Consider the following 16,073-nt stretch of genomic DNA (forward strand, 5'->3'; position numbering starts at 1 on the left):
CATGTAATGCACTACCACAGGTCCTTTAACAACTACCCATCACTACTGTCGGCCCACCATCACTGTAGCCTTCAACAAGGTTGGCAGCCATCACTGTCAATATCTTGACCCACACAAACTATAAGGAGGCCTATATCCTAGGCTGAATGCACTGCCTGACTTTCATGTTGTAAGATTAAAAGCGACAGTACTACCCCTTTAAATCACACAAGATTCTTACTATTTGCCACAAGTAACCAATGTGACTGACGTATGTGAAGTTCTTTGTTGTCTATCAGTATATTTGTGAAGAAATCGGCTATCTACAAATTTTTCTTCTGTACCTGATATTTAACACTCCTTCAGGCTATCTGTAACATTTTGGTGAAACAGAGCTCCATACGAGTATTATGCCACTCTGCATTGTGCGGAAACTTCATACTCACCAGAGTTTTGCTTCCACCTGCTGGTGGATTTAAATATAGCAACTGCTTTAATAGTTAAGTATCCTGACCCTCTGAGAGCTAAACGTTTTCTGGCAGAAATCTTATTACTCTAACCACTGATTTTTCTTAAGTATGCTTTTATACAAAACTATGCTCTTGCTTGTAGAATGCACATGTAATAAGGGGACGTGGTATGTTCCCACCAGTTCCATAAGCTTTACACAGAACTCCCGCTAGCAGGATGCAAACTACTCACTTTCAACAGTTTTCATTTTGATTGTTGATGAACATGACCTGCCTTGCATCAATCCCAAGGGATGGGGGGATCCTCAGGCTCTTTCACATTTTCTCCACAAATGCACTCTCTCAGAGGGAAGATCCAAGAAACAGCAATCCCCTCCCAGCCCTGTTTACATCACCACTTACCTGCTGCCTCCGAAATTCATCTCTCTGTCAATAGGAGAGGATGACTTCCTCCTTCTGCTGAAAAAAGTAAAGGAAACCAGAACCTTGGTTCACTTATAAAATGCAGAAGGCTATTCAGTTGTCACTCACCGGACTGTTGGTGCCTCTAGTTTGGGACATGGGTCTCTCTCGCTCCTGCCGGCGCCTCTCCTGAGCCGCGGCCGTCCGCCATCTTGACTAAGATTGCGCATGTGCAGAAACCCTGAACTGTTAAAACCTCGCCTCTAGTCTCATTGGTTAATTAATCACCTCTCAGTACTTAAGGCACCTGTTGCCCTATTACCTTTGCCTGTTCTTGGTTCTCATTCCCTTGAGACTCTGAGGTGTTTCCTGTTTCTGCTCGTGTTATCCGTTTGCTGTGGACAAGTCTCCTCCTTACATCAGTAATAGAACTTACCCACTGCAGACTACTCTCGCTACTCCATTTACATGCCTGCACCTGGACAAGTCTCCTCTTCACATCAGTAGTAGAACTTACCCGCTGCAGACTACTCTCGCTACCTCCATTACATGCCTGCACCTGGACAAGTCTCCTCTTCACATCAGTAGTAGAACTTCCCCGCTGCAGACTACTCTCGCTACTCCATTTACATGCCTGCACCTGGGCAAGTCTCCTCTTTACATCAGTAGTAGAACTTACCCGCTGCAGACTACTCTCGCTACCTCCATTACATGCCTGCACCTGGACAAGTCTCCTCTTCACATCAGTAGTAGAACTTCCCCGCTGCAGACTACTCTCGCTACTCCGTTACATGCCTGCACCTGGACAAGTCTCCTCTTCACATCAGTAGTAGAACTTACCCGCTGCAGACTACTCTCGCTACTCCATTTACATGCCTGCACCTGGACAAGTCTCCTCTTCACATCAGTAGTAGAACTTACCCGCTGCAGACTACTCTCGCTACCTCCATTACATGCCTGCACCTGGACAAGTCTCCTCTTCACATCAGTAGTAGAACTTACCCGCTGCAGACTACTCTCGCTACTCCATTTACATGCCTGCACCTGGACAAGTCTCCTCTTCACATCAGTAGTAGAACTTACCCGCTGCAGACTACTCTCGCTACCTCCATTACATGCCTGCACCTGGACAAGTCTCCTCCTTACATCAGTAGTAGAACTTACCCGCTGCAGACTACTCTCGCTACTCCATTTACATGCCTGCACCTGGACAAGTCTCCTCTTCACATCAGTAGTAGAACTTCCCCGCTGCAGACTACTCTCGCTACTCCATTTACATGCCTGCACCTGGACAAGTCTCCTCTTCACATCAGTAGTAGAACTTCCCCGCTGCAGACTACTCTCGCTACCTCCGTTACATGCCTGCACCTGGACAAGTCTCCTCTTCACATCGGTAGTAGAACTTCCCCGCTGCAGACTACTCTCGCTACCTCCGTTACATGCCTGCACCTGGACAAGTCTCCTCTTCACATCGGTAGTAGAACTTACCCGCTGCAGACTACTCTCACTACTCCGTTACACGCCTGCACCTGGACAAGTCTCCTCTTCACATCAGTAGTAGAACTTACCCGCTGCAGACTACTCTCGCTACTCCGTTACATGCCTGCACCTGGACAAGTCTCCTCTTTACATCAGTAGTAGAACTTACCCGCTGCAGACTACTCTCACTACTCCGTTACATGCCTGCACCTGGACAAGTCTCCTCTTCACATCAGTAGTAGAACTTACCCGCTGCAGACTACTCTCGCTACTCCGTTACATGCCTGCACCTGGACAAGTCTCCTCTTTACATCAGTAGTAGAACTTACCCGCTGCAGACTACTCTCACTACTCCGTTACATGCCTGCACCTGGACAAGTCTCCTCTTCACATCAGTAGTAGAACTTACCCGCTGCAGACTACTCTCGCTACTCCGTTACATGCCTGCACCTGGACAAGTCTCCTCTTCACATCAGTAGTAGAACTTCCCCGCTGCAGACTACTCTCACTACTCCGTTACATGCCTGCACCTGGACAAGTCTCCTCTATACTTCAGTGGTAAAACTTGCCAATTGCAGACCACTCGCGTTACTCCGTTACATGCCTGCACCTGGACAAGTCCTCTCTTCACATCAGTAGTAGAACTTACCCGCTGCAGACTACTCTCACTACTCCGTTACATGCCTGCACCTGGACAAGTCTCCTCTTCACATCAGTAGTAGAACTTCCCCGCTGCAGACTACTCTCACTACTCCGTTACACGCCTGCACCTGGACAAGTCTCCTCTTCACATCAGTAGTAGAACTTACCCGCTGCAGACTACTCTCACTACTCCGTTACATGCCTGCACCTGGACAAGTCTCCTCTATACTTCAGTGGTAAAACTTGCCAATTGCAGACCACTCGCGTTACTCCGTTACATGCCTGCACCTGGACAAGTCCTCTCTTCACATCAGTGGTACAACTTGCCAATCGCAGACCACTCACGCTATACCGTTACATACCTGCGCTGGACAAGTCTACTCTACACATCTGTGGTGAAACCTACCAGCTGTAGACCACTCATGTCTCCTTGTGATATAGCTACTACTCAGTATGGTACCTATGAGCTGGACTAAAGTCTACAAGTGCCTCTGTATTATAGCTGCAAGTCGCTGACTCTTCTACTGCATTGTTGATTTGGTCTTTGCCTAACGTTATCAAGTACTGGCCTGCTATATGCTACCTGCGTGCTAAGGCACTTGGACTCTTTCCTCATTGTATCCTGCTTATTAATCTGCTGCACCATCACAGTTCCACGGTGCCAAGACTCAGCATTTATACTATTGACATTCCTTTCCTCTATTCTATTGTATGGTTCCACTGATTCACCAGACTACCCAGAGGTCCGCACCTCTGGTAAGTGTAGCTACACCTGGTAAATTCTGGGTAAAACTCCTAGTGCCCGTGACATCAGTCTTGAAAAATTGAAATAACATACATTGGAGAATCATCAGAAAAAGGACTGATCAATTAAAGAGAAAGATGGAAGATATCGTATCCTACCAACAAGAGATTGAGGCAGACCTAATCCAACTGAAACAGGATTTCTATCGACTTCAAGAAACACAAGAAGATCAGGATAATAGAGCCAAACAAAATAACATTTGCATTAAATCCCAAAGGATATTGACTCCCATTTTTTGGATGATTATTTGAAGAGATTATGTAGGTTGGGTACACACTACACGTTTTCTGGCTGACCATTAGGTCAATTGAGTAATAAACAACCTTTCGGGCTAATATCACATAGTATGTATATTTAAACGATGAACGACAGTCGTTCCAAAATACTGATTGTCGTTTCATTTGATTGTTCAGCAGAACTATAAATTTCGTTCCATTGTCCTTCCAATCCTGCAGTGTGTAAGACATCACGACCAATTACTTGACCAACTTCCGATAGTTCCTCAAACAGCGACACCTTTCTGGGCGTGTATATTTATGATGTTGTCTCTACGTCTCCCACGTGGTGCTGTGTCAAAATGTCAATCACATGGGGATAATGTGCTTTTAATGGAGAAGCAATAATAAACCTGTTTTACATGCTCCATATGTCATTTTTGTGTTCCTGTATGCAAGTGTGTACAACATGTATTCTTATCACATGTTAAAAAATACATGTTCTCATTAAAGTATTATTTATTTCCTCATGTGACATGTGTCCATGTATTTGATTTCATATTACTATATTTAATTATTTTTTAAATACAATGACATGATAATCATATATTTACATGTATTTATTGTGTATATTATGGTCATTAATACCTCTATGTGTATTGTACTTTCTTAAAATAATGGCAGAGTAGGAATCGATTTATGTAGATGTGTATTGATATGTCACCTTGCTTAATTGTTCACCTGCGTCCTCCCTGTCTGTACCAAAGAACATAGATGTGTATTGCATATGTCGCCATTAAACATGTTCATTTGCTTTTCCTTTATTTGAAGCATATCTTTCTTGCATGTTCATTCAATAAACCAGAAAGTTGTTTTCAATATCATTTATTTTTAAACATTATCCACTAAAATTGGATGTAGAAAAAAAAAAAGAAATAGCAGAACCTCCTAATCCACTAACATATTTAACGTTTAATCTGGCTACTGCATTCTAACATTACTTTATCATATATTTGAAACAATACCAGGTAATTTTTCTCCAGTTTGTGGAAAATTTTCTTAACATCATTGATGTTAGCCCTCAATTCTTTAAAATATTAGTTCAGCTTTTCCATCTTCTTGACCACATCTGTTCCATCACCGTAAGTGCCTTCCTTCTCTCCTTCGGAACTTTCGTCAGATATGACGATGGTATTGTAATATGCCTATCAAAATGGCCACTGAGCTCCATTTTGGTGTTTTCATACTTTTCTGTGTGTGTTGTAAAATGCTTATCTGATCAAAGGCTGGGCCGAGACGTCTCTACATATTATGCCAGGGCTGTGTCTTGGATGCTTTCTGCACATGTGCAAAGAATGTATATTTCTTATCAGTAATGTACCAATAAAGAGTCTGAAAATCATGTTCATACCCTTATATTTAAGTTGATTCTAGGGGGTATAGTTACTAAAAGGCTGGTTTCAAAAAGTGGAGATGTTGCCCATAGCAACTAATCAGACTCTAGCTATCATTTTTTAGAATGTACTAAATAAATGATAACTAGAATCTGATTGGTTGCTATAAGCAACATCTTCACTTTTTCAAACCTGCAGTTTAGTAAATATACCCCTAAGACCCTTTCTTCTCCGAGTATAAAAACTGGAATGCAGCCAGAGAGACCCTTGTCTCATGACTGGACCTTGATGCAGAAAGGTGCCTGATGATTTTTTCCAGCTTTCGTGTGAAAGGAAGGAGTCCTGGAAATTGACTGTTAATTGAACATATGAGATTCAAATATTGGAAGCTAAGTATTAATTTACTTTTATATTATGTTCATTGTAAAAAAAATAAAGATAAACTTTTCAATAACTCGTGCACTCATTACTTAATAACTGTTTGAAACCAAAAGAAGCTCATTCAACCTGGAACAGGTATCTATATGAGGAAAGGACAATTATTTTAATTATGTTTCACGAAGAAACGGAGCACAACATTGTTTTTACCAGAGAGACTACTTCCATTTGCTCACCTTTGATACTGCTTGAAATCACTTTATGATGATGTCCGCCCTGGGTCTGGCCAGGCTGGTCCTTACCAACTGAAATATAGACGCCATTTTTTTATATATTACAGAACAGGGTGCACCTTACGTATTCATAAATTTTTAACGATTTTTAATTACCTCTTTTATTTCTCCAATTCCTATCTCTGTGTTTTCTTGTTTTATAGTCACTACAGTATCTTCCATTTTAATTTTTTCTGCAGCTACACAGTGCACTTCATTTTGCATTCTTCTTTATGTAACTAAAGTAACTTTTATTAATCATTCTCACCGTTATTGTTACCGTTAATTACTAATATCATTTATTAATTAGTTTAAACCATTTTTAATAACCACCTTTAATACTCACTTTTTATAATGTTCTTTCGGATTCTCAATAGCCTCCTTTTGCTCTTTTTTTTACGTTGGACCTCTGTTTTTGGATTTGGAATATTGTCCTTTTTTGTCTTTTTTTGAATTTTGTCCTTTTATCTCTAAGCAGATTTATCATTATCTGTATAATGATTTTCTTTCCGTGATGAACTTTCTGTATTTTTGCTTTTGACAGTCATAGTCGTGCTGGTCCAGCACTCTCTCCATCATCTCCATTTCCCTTGGGCTCATTGACTTTGCTCTTTTAATGTCCTCCAATTGCATCCCTTCTTCTCCATCCCCCTCCACTTCTCCATCACTTCTAGCACTTTTCTCCTGCACCTGTCCTTCAACCGCCATCTTCTCATGTACCACTGGAGACAAACTGGCTCCTCTATAATTATACAGATACAGACATGGGCGTTCGCAGCTGGTATGGACCAATCAAGGCAGCTAAAGCTGCAGAGTGGAGCATTGTGGGTGAACGTTTATTCGTGTATAATAACTTCATGTAACAGCTGTGACAGAATAATTTGCACTGAACATTCAATAGCATACGAACGGATACAATGAACATTTTACCTGTAATCATTCCTATTAAAGCAAGGTACGTACTTTATCGCACAAGACTTTCTGTAGGTTTGTTTAGGGGTGTGTATGTAAATATGACAATATATGTGTGTTTTTTATTTTTACCACTAGAACTTTTCCTTTTTTTATGCAAACATAAGAATACATGTGCTTTATTTTGTTTTTAGGAAATAATTTGCCATGGCATCTGACAGAAGTGTGGAGCTCATGAGGGACTTCATTGAGGCCTATAGATCCCTTACCTGCTTGTGGAAAACAAAATCAAAAGAAGTGTGCCTTCCACATAATCCCAGAGCAAATGGGAAGATACAGATCCTGAGGACTGTCTTTAAAAAATAACTTAATATGATTGAGGCCTCCAAAAAATCAGAAGCAGGGATTGAGGATGTGTATGTGTCCAAGTTGTGGTATTTTGACGTCCTGTAGTCCACCCGTGATGAGGAAATTGCAAGACAGTCCACCTGCAACATTGAGACAGAGCGTAGATCCTCACCTGAAGTTCTACAAACATATGACATACCAGCAAGTGGCACAGTAAGTGAAACAAACAACATTGTAAATGCATAAAATATTTATTTACTTACATGTACCTGACAATACAGTTTACAAGCATACAATGATGTGAAATTGAATCCCCCCCCCTTTGAGTTTATCAGAATTTGTGGGTTTATGTTTGTCCACCCGCCTCTTGAGGATTGACCACAAGTTCTCAATGGGACTAAGGTCTGGGGAGTTTCCTGTCCATGGACCCAAAATGTTGATGTTTTGATCCCCGAGCCATTTAGTTATCCCTTTTGTCTTATGGCAAGGTGCTCCATCATGCTGGGAAAGGCATTGTTCGTCACCAAACTGTTCCTGGATGGTTGGGAGAAGTTGCTCCTGGAGGAAGTTTTGGTACCATTCTTTATTCATGGCTGTGTTCTTAGGCAAAATTGTGAGTGAGATCACTCCCTTGGCTGAGAAGCAACCCCACACATGAATGGTCTCAGAATGCTTTACTAGTGGCATGATACAGGACTGATGGTAGCGCTCACATTTCCTTCTCCGGACAAGCGTTTTTCTAGATGTCCCAAACAATCTGAAAGGGGATTCATCAGAGAAAATGACTTTACCCCAGTCCTCAGCAGTCCAGTCCCTGTACCTTTTGCAGAATATCAGTCTGTTCCTGATGGTTTTTCCTGGAGAGAAGTGGCTTCTTTGCTGGCCTTCTTGACACCAGGCCAACCTTCAAAAGTCTTCGCCTCACTGTGTGTGCAGATGCACTCACACCTGACTGCTCCCATCCCTGAGCAAGCTCTGCACTGGTGGTTCCTTAATCCTGCAGCTGAATCAACTTTAGGAGACAGTCCTGGCGCTTGCTAGGCGTTCTTGGGCGTTCTGAAGCCGCCTTCACAACTATTGAACCTCTCTCCTTGAAGTTCTTGATAATCCGATAAATGGTTGATTTAGGTGCAATCTCATTAGCAGCAATATCCTTGCCTGTGAAGCCCTTTTTGTGCAAAGCAATGATGACAGCACTTGTTTCCTTGCAGATAACCATGGTTAACAGAGGAAGAACAATGATTTCAAGCACCACCCTCCTTTTAAAGCTTCCAGTCTGTTGTCCTAACTCAATCAGCATGACACAGTGATCTCCAGCCTTGTTCACGTCAACACTCTCACCTGTGTTAACGTGAGAATCACTTACCTGATGTCACCTGGTCTTTTTGTGACAGGACTGAAATGCAGTGGAAATGTTGTTTGTGGGATAAAGTTTATTGTCATGGCAAAGAGGGAGTTTGAAATTAAATGCAATTCAACTGATCACTCTTCATAACATTCTGGAGTATATGCAAATTGCCATCATAAAAACTGAGGCAGCAGAGTTTGTGAAAAATAATATTTGTGTCATTCTCAAAACATTTGGCCATGTCTGTATAACATATGTAACCGGCGACTGGGATTTCTAAGATAGTATTCCAGCAGATGTTCTAAACAACCTTCTTTTTGCTGTGGACACTCCTAAGCACCACCACACTAATTTCCCAAAATTATATATGTTTTTGTTTTTGTGACAAGATGATTATTATGGAGGTAGGGCACAGAGCTGATTGTGCAGCCATCTCTAACTGCCGCCCACATGCCAACCATTGATATCATCTGGAATTGGAAGAGTGAGATTATTGCTGTCTGTTTTAATTTTAGGATTTGGTCCCATGCTCTGGAGACTTGGGGCTTTAATTAAAAACATGATAAACTGAGAATCCTGTCATGACCTCAGCAAAAGGTTACTCAGAGAAGTGAACTATGAGAAAGTGTAAGGAAAGCTTTTCTTGTCATTTGTTTCATAAATATACACTTTACTTTGCACAGTAATAAACACTGGTGACCTGGAACAGTACTGTTAGCTTATTGGCATGTATTTGAAAAGCAAGCTGTGGTTTTGGTGAGTTTGAGAATAAAATGTTGCCAGAATAGTGCCTCTAGTTACAGAAAGGTTACCACGATTTCTGCGCAATAAGTGACAAATATATTCTTTTTTTTTTTTTATATTGCAGTCTGTAGGTATCAGTTTTCATTATGTTTTTCTAGCCCATTTTTAAAGAAAAGTAAAATATCATACCAAGGCGGCGGTTCCCAAACTGTGCGCCACGGCTCCCAGGGGTGCCGCGGCACTGTCACTGGGGTGCCGCGGGCCATCCCTAGAAAAAAGGAAGAAAACAGAAACTTACCAATCCGCGCAGCTCTGGGACCCAGCAGCCTCCTCTCTCCCGCAGCTGTCACTGAATATTGACGTCAGTGACAAGCTGCTGCGGGAGAGAGGAGGATGCTAGGTCCCGGCGCCGCGCGGATTGGTAAGTTTCTGTTTTCTTTTTTCTAGGGCTGGCACCTGGCGCAGGGCAGAGTGAGAGGGATCGTAGCAGAGGAGGGGGACAGAGGAGGGGGACAGAGGGCAGAGGGGGCAGTGTGCCTGGATGCAGAGGGGGCAGTGTGTCTGGATGCAGAGGGGCATTTTTGCATACAACTAAATAAGTATTTCTGTCGTGACCTAAATACTTATTACAATTTTTTGACCCAGCTACTTCTAAAACAGGACTGCTCAGTAATTATTTTGAAGGGGTGCCTTGAAAAAATTTGGAGACTCTAAGGGTGCCGCGAACTGCAAAAGTTTGGGAACCACTGTACCAAGGGCTAGCATAACTATTATTACAATCAAAATTCTGTTTAATTTGCTAGTGAAATAAATATCAGAATGCCATTTTTAAAATATTGCAGCTTGTGATACATGTTCAATTGTTAACTGATATGATATGTTTTGTGGGCTTTACTTGACTGTTACATTTATGTGTAATAAATGTAACACCCACTCTGGTGTTGTTCACACCTCCCAGCGACTGATTGTGTGGCCTAGCACTAGGACCCAGAGGAGATACACTGGGAATGTTGCTTAGCAACATCAGGCTGGTAGAGCTGAGGGTATCTGTGTGTGGAGAGATTCAGCCAGTGTCCCAGGGCAGAGGACAGAGGGGAGGAGGTCCTGGGACTCCCCTTGTAATCTGGGGAGCTGGTCCATCGCCTGCTGCCACTAGGGGCCATAGTACAACATCACTGACATAATACTAGTAATGGGGCAGATGTCGGGGATAAATTACGGGAGAGAGATATCATCCCCCCTCCCCAGAGGACGGGAGAGAGATATCATCCCCCCCTCCCCAGAGGACGGGAGAGAGATATCATCCCCCCTCCCCAGAGGACGGGAGAGAGATATCATCCCCCCCTCCCCAGAGGACGGGAGAGAGATATCATCCCCCCTTCCCCAGAGGACGGGAGAGAGATATCATCCCCCCCTCCCCAGAGGACGGGAGAGAGATATCATCCCCCCCTCCCCAGAGGACGGGAGAGAGATATCATCCCCCCCCTCCCCAGAGGACGGGAGAGAGATATCATCCCCCCCTCCCCAGAGGACGGGAGAGAGATATCATCCCCCCTCCCCAGAGGACGGGAGAGAGATATCATCCCCCCCCTCCCCAGAGGACGGGAGAGAGATATCATCCCCCCCCTCCCCAGAGGACGGGAGAGAGATATCATCCCCCCCCTCCCCAGAGGACGGGAGAGAGATATCATCCCCCCCCTCCCCAGAGGACGGGAGAGAGATATCACCCCCCCCCTCCCCAGAGGACGGGAGAGAGATATCATCCCCCCCCTCCCCAGAGGACGGGAGAGAGATATCATCCCCCCCCTCCCCAGAGGACGGGAGAGAGATATCATCCCCCCCCTCCCCAGAGGACGGGAGAGAGATATCATCCCCCCCCTCCCCAGAGGACGGGAGAGAGATATCATCCCCCCCCCTCCCCAGAGGACGGGAGAGAGATATCATCCCCCCCCTCCCCAGAGGACGGGAGAGAGATATCATCCCCCCCCTCCCCAGAGGACGGGAGAGAGATATCAGCCCCCCCCTCCCCAGAGGACGGGAGAGAGATATCATCCCCCCCCCTCCCCAGAGGACGGGAGAGAGATATCAGCCCCCCCCTCCCCAGAGGACGGGAGAGAGATATCATCCCCCCCCTCCCCAGAGGACGGGAGAGAGATATCATCCCCCCCCTCCCCAGAGGACGGGAGAGAGATATCATCCCCCCCCTCCCCAGAGGACGGGAGAGAGATATCATCCCCCCCTCCCCAGAGGACGGGAGAGAGATATCATCCCCCCCCTCCCCAGAGGACGGGAGAGAGATATCATCCCCCCCCTCCCCAGAGGACGGGAGAGAGATATCATCCCCCCCCTCCCCAGAGGACGGGAGAGAGATATCATCCCCCCCTCCCCAGAGGACGGGAGAGAGATATCATCCCCCCCCTCCCCAGAGGACGGGAGAGAGATATCATCCCCCCCCCTCCCCAGAGGACGGGAGAGAGATATCATCCCCCCCTCCCCAGAGGACGGGAGAGAGATATCATCCCCCCCCTCCCCAGAGGACGGGAGAGAGATATCATCCCCCCCCTCCCCAGAGGACGGGAGAGAGATATCATCCTCCCCAGAGGACGGGAGAGAGATATCATCCTCCCCAGAGGACGGGAGAGAGATATCATCCCCCCCCTCCCCAGAGGACGGGAGAGAGATATCATCCCCCCCCTCCCCAGAGGACGGGAGAGAGATATCATCCCCCCCCTCCCCAGAGGACGGGAGAGAGATATCATCCCCCCCTCCCCAGAGGACGGGAGAGAGATATCATCCCCCCTCCCCAGAGGACGGGAGAGAGGTATCGCCCCTCCCCCCAGAGGACGGGAGAGAGGTATCGCCCCTCCCCCCAGAGGACTGGAGAGAGATATTACTCCTGCAGAGGACGGGAGAGAGATATTACCCCCCGCAGAGCAAGGGAGAGAGATATCACCCCCCCCAGAGGATGGGAGAGAGATATTCCCCACAGAGCAAGGGAGAGAGCTATCAACCCCGCAGAGCATAGGAGAGAGATATGACCCCCCTGTCCCAGAGGATGTGATATCACCCCCGCAGAGGATGGGAGAGAGGTATCACCCCTGAAGAGGATGGAAGAGAGATATCACGCCCCCCTTCCAGAGGATGGGAGAGAGATATCATCCCCCCCCTCCCCAGAGGATGGGAGAGAGATATCATCCCCCCCCTCCCCAGAGGACGGGAGAGAGATATCATCCCCCCCCTCCCCAGAGGACGGGAGAGAGATATCATCCCCCCCCCTCCCCAGAGGACGGGAGAGAGATATCATCCCCCCCCTCCCCAGAGGACGGGAGAGAGATATCATCCCCCCTCCCCAGAGGACGGGAGAGAGGTATCGCCCCTCCCCCCAGAGGACGGGAGAGAGGTATCGCCCCTCCCCCCAGAGGACTGGAGAGAGATATTACTCCTGCAGAGGACGGGAGAGAGATATTACCCCCCGCAGAGCAAGGGAGAGAGATATCACCCCCCCAGAGGATGGGAGAGAGATATTCCCCACAGAGCAAGGGAGAGAGCTATCAACCCCGCAGAGCATAGGAGAGAGATATGACCCCCCTGTCCCAGAGGATGTGATATCACCCCCGCAGAGGATGGGAGAGAGGTATCACCCCTGAAGAGGATGGAAGAGAGATATCACGCCCCCCTTCCAGAGGATGGGAGAGAGATATCATCCCCCCTCCCCAGAGGACGGGAGAGAGATATCATCCCCTGCCCCCAGAGGATGGGAGAGAGGTATCACCCCCTGCCCCCAGAGGATGGGAGAGAGATATCACCCCCTGCCCCCAGAGGATGGGAGAGAGATATCACCCCCCTCCCCCTCCCAGAGGACGGGGGAGAAATATTACCCCTGCAGAGCACGGAAGAGAGATTTCACCCCCACAGAGGACCTAGAGGATGGGAGAGAGCTATTACCCCCGCAGAGGACGGGAGGGAGCTATTACCTCCGCAGAGGACGGGAGAGAGATATCACCCCCGCAGAGCACGGGAGAGAGCTATTACCCCTGCAGAGCACGGGAGAGAGATATCACCCCCGCAGAGCACAGGAGAGAGAGATCACCCCCCCCAGAGAACCCAGAGGATGGGAGAGCGAAATTACCCCCGCAGAGGACGGGAGAGGGATATTAACCCTGCAGAGTACGGGAGATGGATATTACCCCGCAGAGAAAGGATGAGTGAACAATGCTGTGAGAGAGAGATGAGTGCCCCATTGATATTCTGTCCATGTAGCCCTTAAGAACTGTGCAGGAGGAGACAGGAGATGTATATAGGAACTGTACATATTTACTTTATCACTGCAACCATTTAAGAATGCATTGGAGTGAAGAAGAAGCGTAAATAAAGAGTTTATTTTGCAATACAGAGATGGTATGGTGTCCAAATTATTCAGACATCTGATTGCACTGCACCACCAAGTTACATCACCTGTGTCCCCTTAACATCTTCACAGAGACTCTGGTCATCTCAATAGTGAACATTATCCAATTAGTTTGATTTAGTAATGTAACAGCAATATCCCAATCAACAGCTTGTAAATGAAGCAAAACATTCTAGTGGTATGGTGACTCGTGTCAGCAGCATATAGTTACCACACATAATATATATTGTATAGGGCAGCACAGTGGCCTAGTGGTTAGCACATCTGCCTCACAGCACTGGGGTCATGAGTTCGATTCCCGACCATGGCCTTATCTGTGTGGAGTTTGTATGTTCTCCCTGTGTTTGCGTGGGTTTCCTCCGGGTGCTCCGGTTTCCTCCCACACTCCAAAAACATACTGGTAGGTTAATTGGCTGCAATCAAAAATTGACCCTAGTCTCTGTCTGTCTCCCTCTCTGTCTGTCTTTGTGTGAGTGTGTGTATATATTAGGGAATTTAGACTGTAAGCTCCAATGGGGCAGGGACTGATGTGAATGAGTTCTCTGTACAGCGCTGCGGAATTAGTGGCGCTATATAAATAAATGATGATGATGATGATGATGGTCCTCATACTGTCCACTGCAGCTTTCATTCCCTATGTGCACAATCACAGCATGTTGTAATGTGTTCTGAAATCAGAGCCGCATTAAAGCCTACCTCCCAACATGCAAGTCCTCGGCATGACGACAGGGGTTGTGGACGCATCTCGATGGGGATATGGTCATACTCCAGAGGACTGACTAGCGCTGTAAAGCGCTAGGCTGTCCATTAGCCCTTTCCCCAACATTCCCACCCGAGGGACAAATATGTCCCTGGGCGGGACAGAGTCCTAAATTTGGGACTGTCCCGCTGAAATCAAAACCATTGCTATATTCACCCGGGACTGCTTTTAGTGGTTCCTGGCCTGAAGAGCAGGTGGTCATACAGGAAAGGCACATGTTCTGGCCCACAGAGCACATTTCTTAATTACCATTGTGAGCACAATTTATCTATTTCCACCTTGCCCCCAAATGACATACCACAGCACAGACATACACTTATATAGATACTATCACAATGATGATAAACAGAATCTATATATTTATGTATTTTTATATAGGGGAATTCTCCTTTTTCAGTTTTTACAGAAAAAAACTCGAGGGCTTTCCTGACATTTTTAGAAAGTGAAAAAAATCTGAAATCTGGTGGTCAGGGAGCCTCTTCCCCACACACACAGCATTTGGGGAACTTCACACTTTTCAGAGGGCCTTTGTAAATGTTATCATTAGCACTGATAGACACCAATTTTATGTGGGGATTGGTGTTTTTCAGTGTTAATGAATAAATTCCATTTTTTTTTTTTTGCTCCCCCTAGTATTCCCTCCATCTGGCTCATATAGATGTATTTTTAAGAATGTTTTTGCTGAAATGTTCCGTTGCAATTTCTACTGATATTCTTACTGCAGAATACTTTCTAATGACACTACCCTTATATGCAGATCTGTTTTACTGTTACTTTAAGGGTAGTCAGCATATCACTCTCCTCCTCAATGTAACAGTATTATTACACTATTACTGTACATTACTTGTACCATTGCTGAATGAAAGCTGACATGAATATCTTAGAGGGTGGTGATGTACTTTATTTACTGATTAACTATTTATAACTACATTGTTAATAACTTTTCTGCCACTTCCTAAGCATATATTATATTTTTTATAATCTACTGGCGATTTCAGCTGACATTAACTTGATTTATTTACTTTATTTTAAAAAAAACTGCTTTCCACTTGAATGGGAGCACAACACTAATGTTTTTTAGTCACATTCTTCAATTTGATGATTAGAAAATTATTATGAATTGTTCTGTCACTTCCTAGCAGAAAGATTTTTTTTTTTAACTATCTACCTCTAATGATAGGGGTAAAAAGAAGTAGTTTAATACAGGGTAATTATGATGATTGTCGTCTCTTATTTTACATAGATACGTGCAGCTCAGCATAACATGAACTACTTTTTTAAGACACGTTTTATTTCTGCGTTTTTGACAGAAAATGTCTCCAACTCTACATCATCTCCTAAGTGAGTAACTGAGGAGATGGCTCAGTGAGGAGACAACTTCAGTAGCTGAAGAAATGACTCCGTGGACAGATCCACGGAGGAAATAATAAAATACAAACAGAATCAACTGGCGCAACACTGAGGTGCTGCCCTTTCCTTCACAATGCAGTAACTCCTAACCTGCTATACATACAGAG

Source organism: Mixophyes fleayi, chromosome 2 (assembly GCF_038048845.1).
Source record: "Mixophyes fleayi isolate aMixFle1 chromosome 2, aMixFle1.hap1, whole genome shotgun sequence".
NCBI lineage: Eukaryota > Metazoa > Chordata > Amphibia > Anura > Limnodynastidae > Mixophyes > Mixophyes fleayi.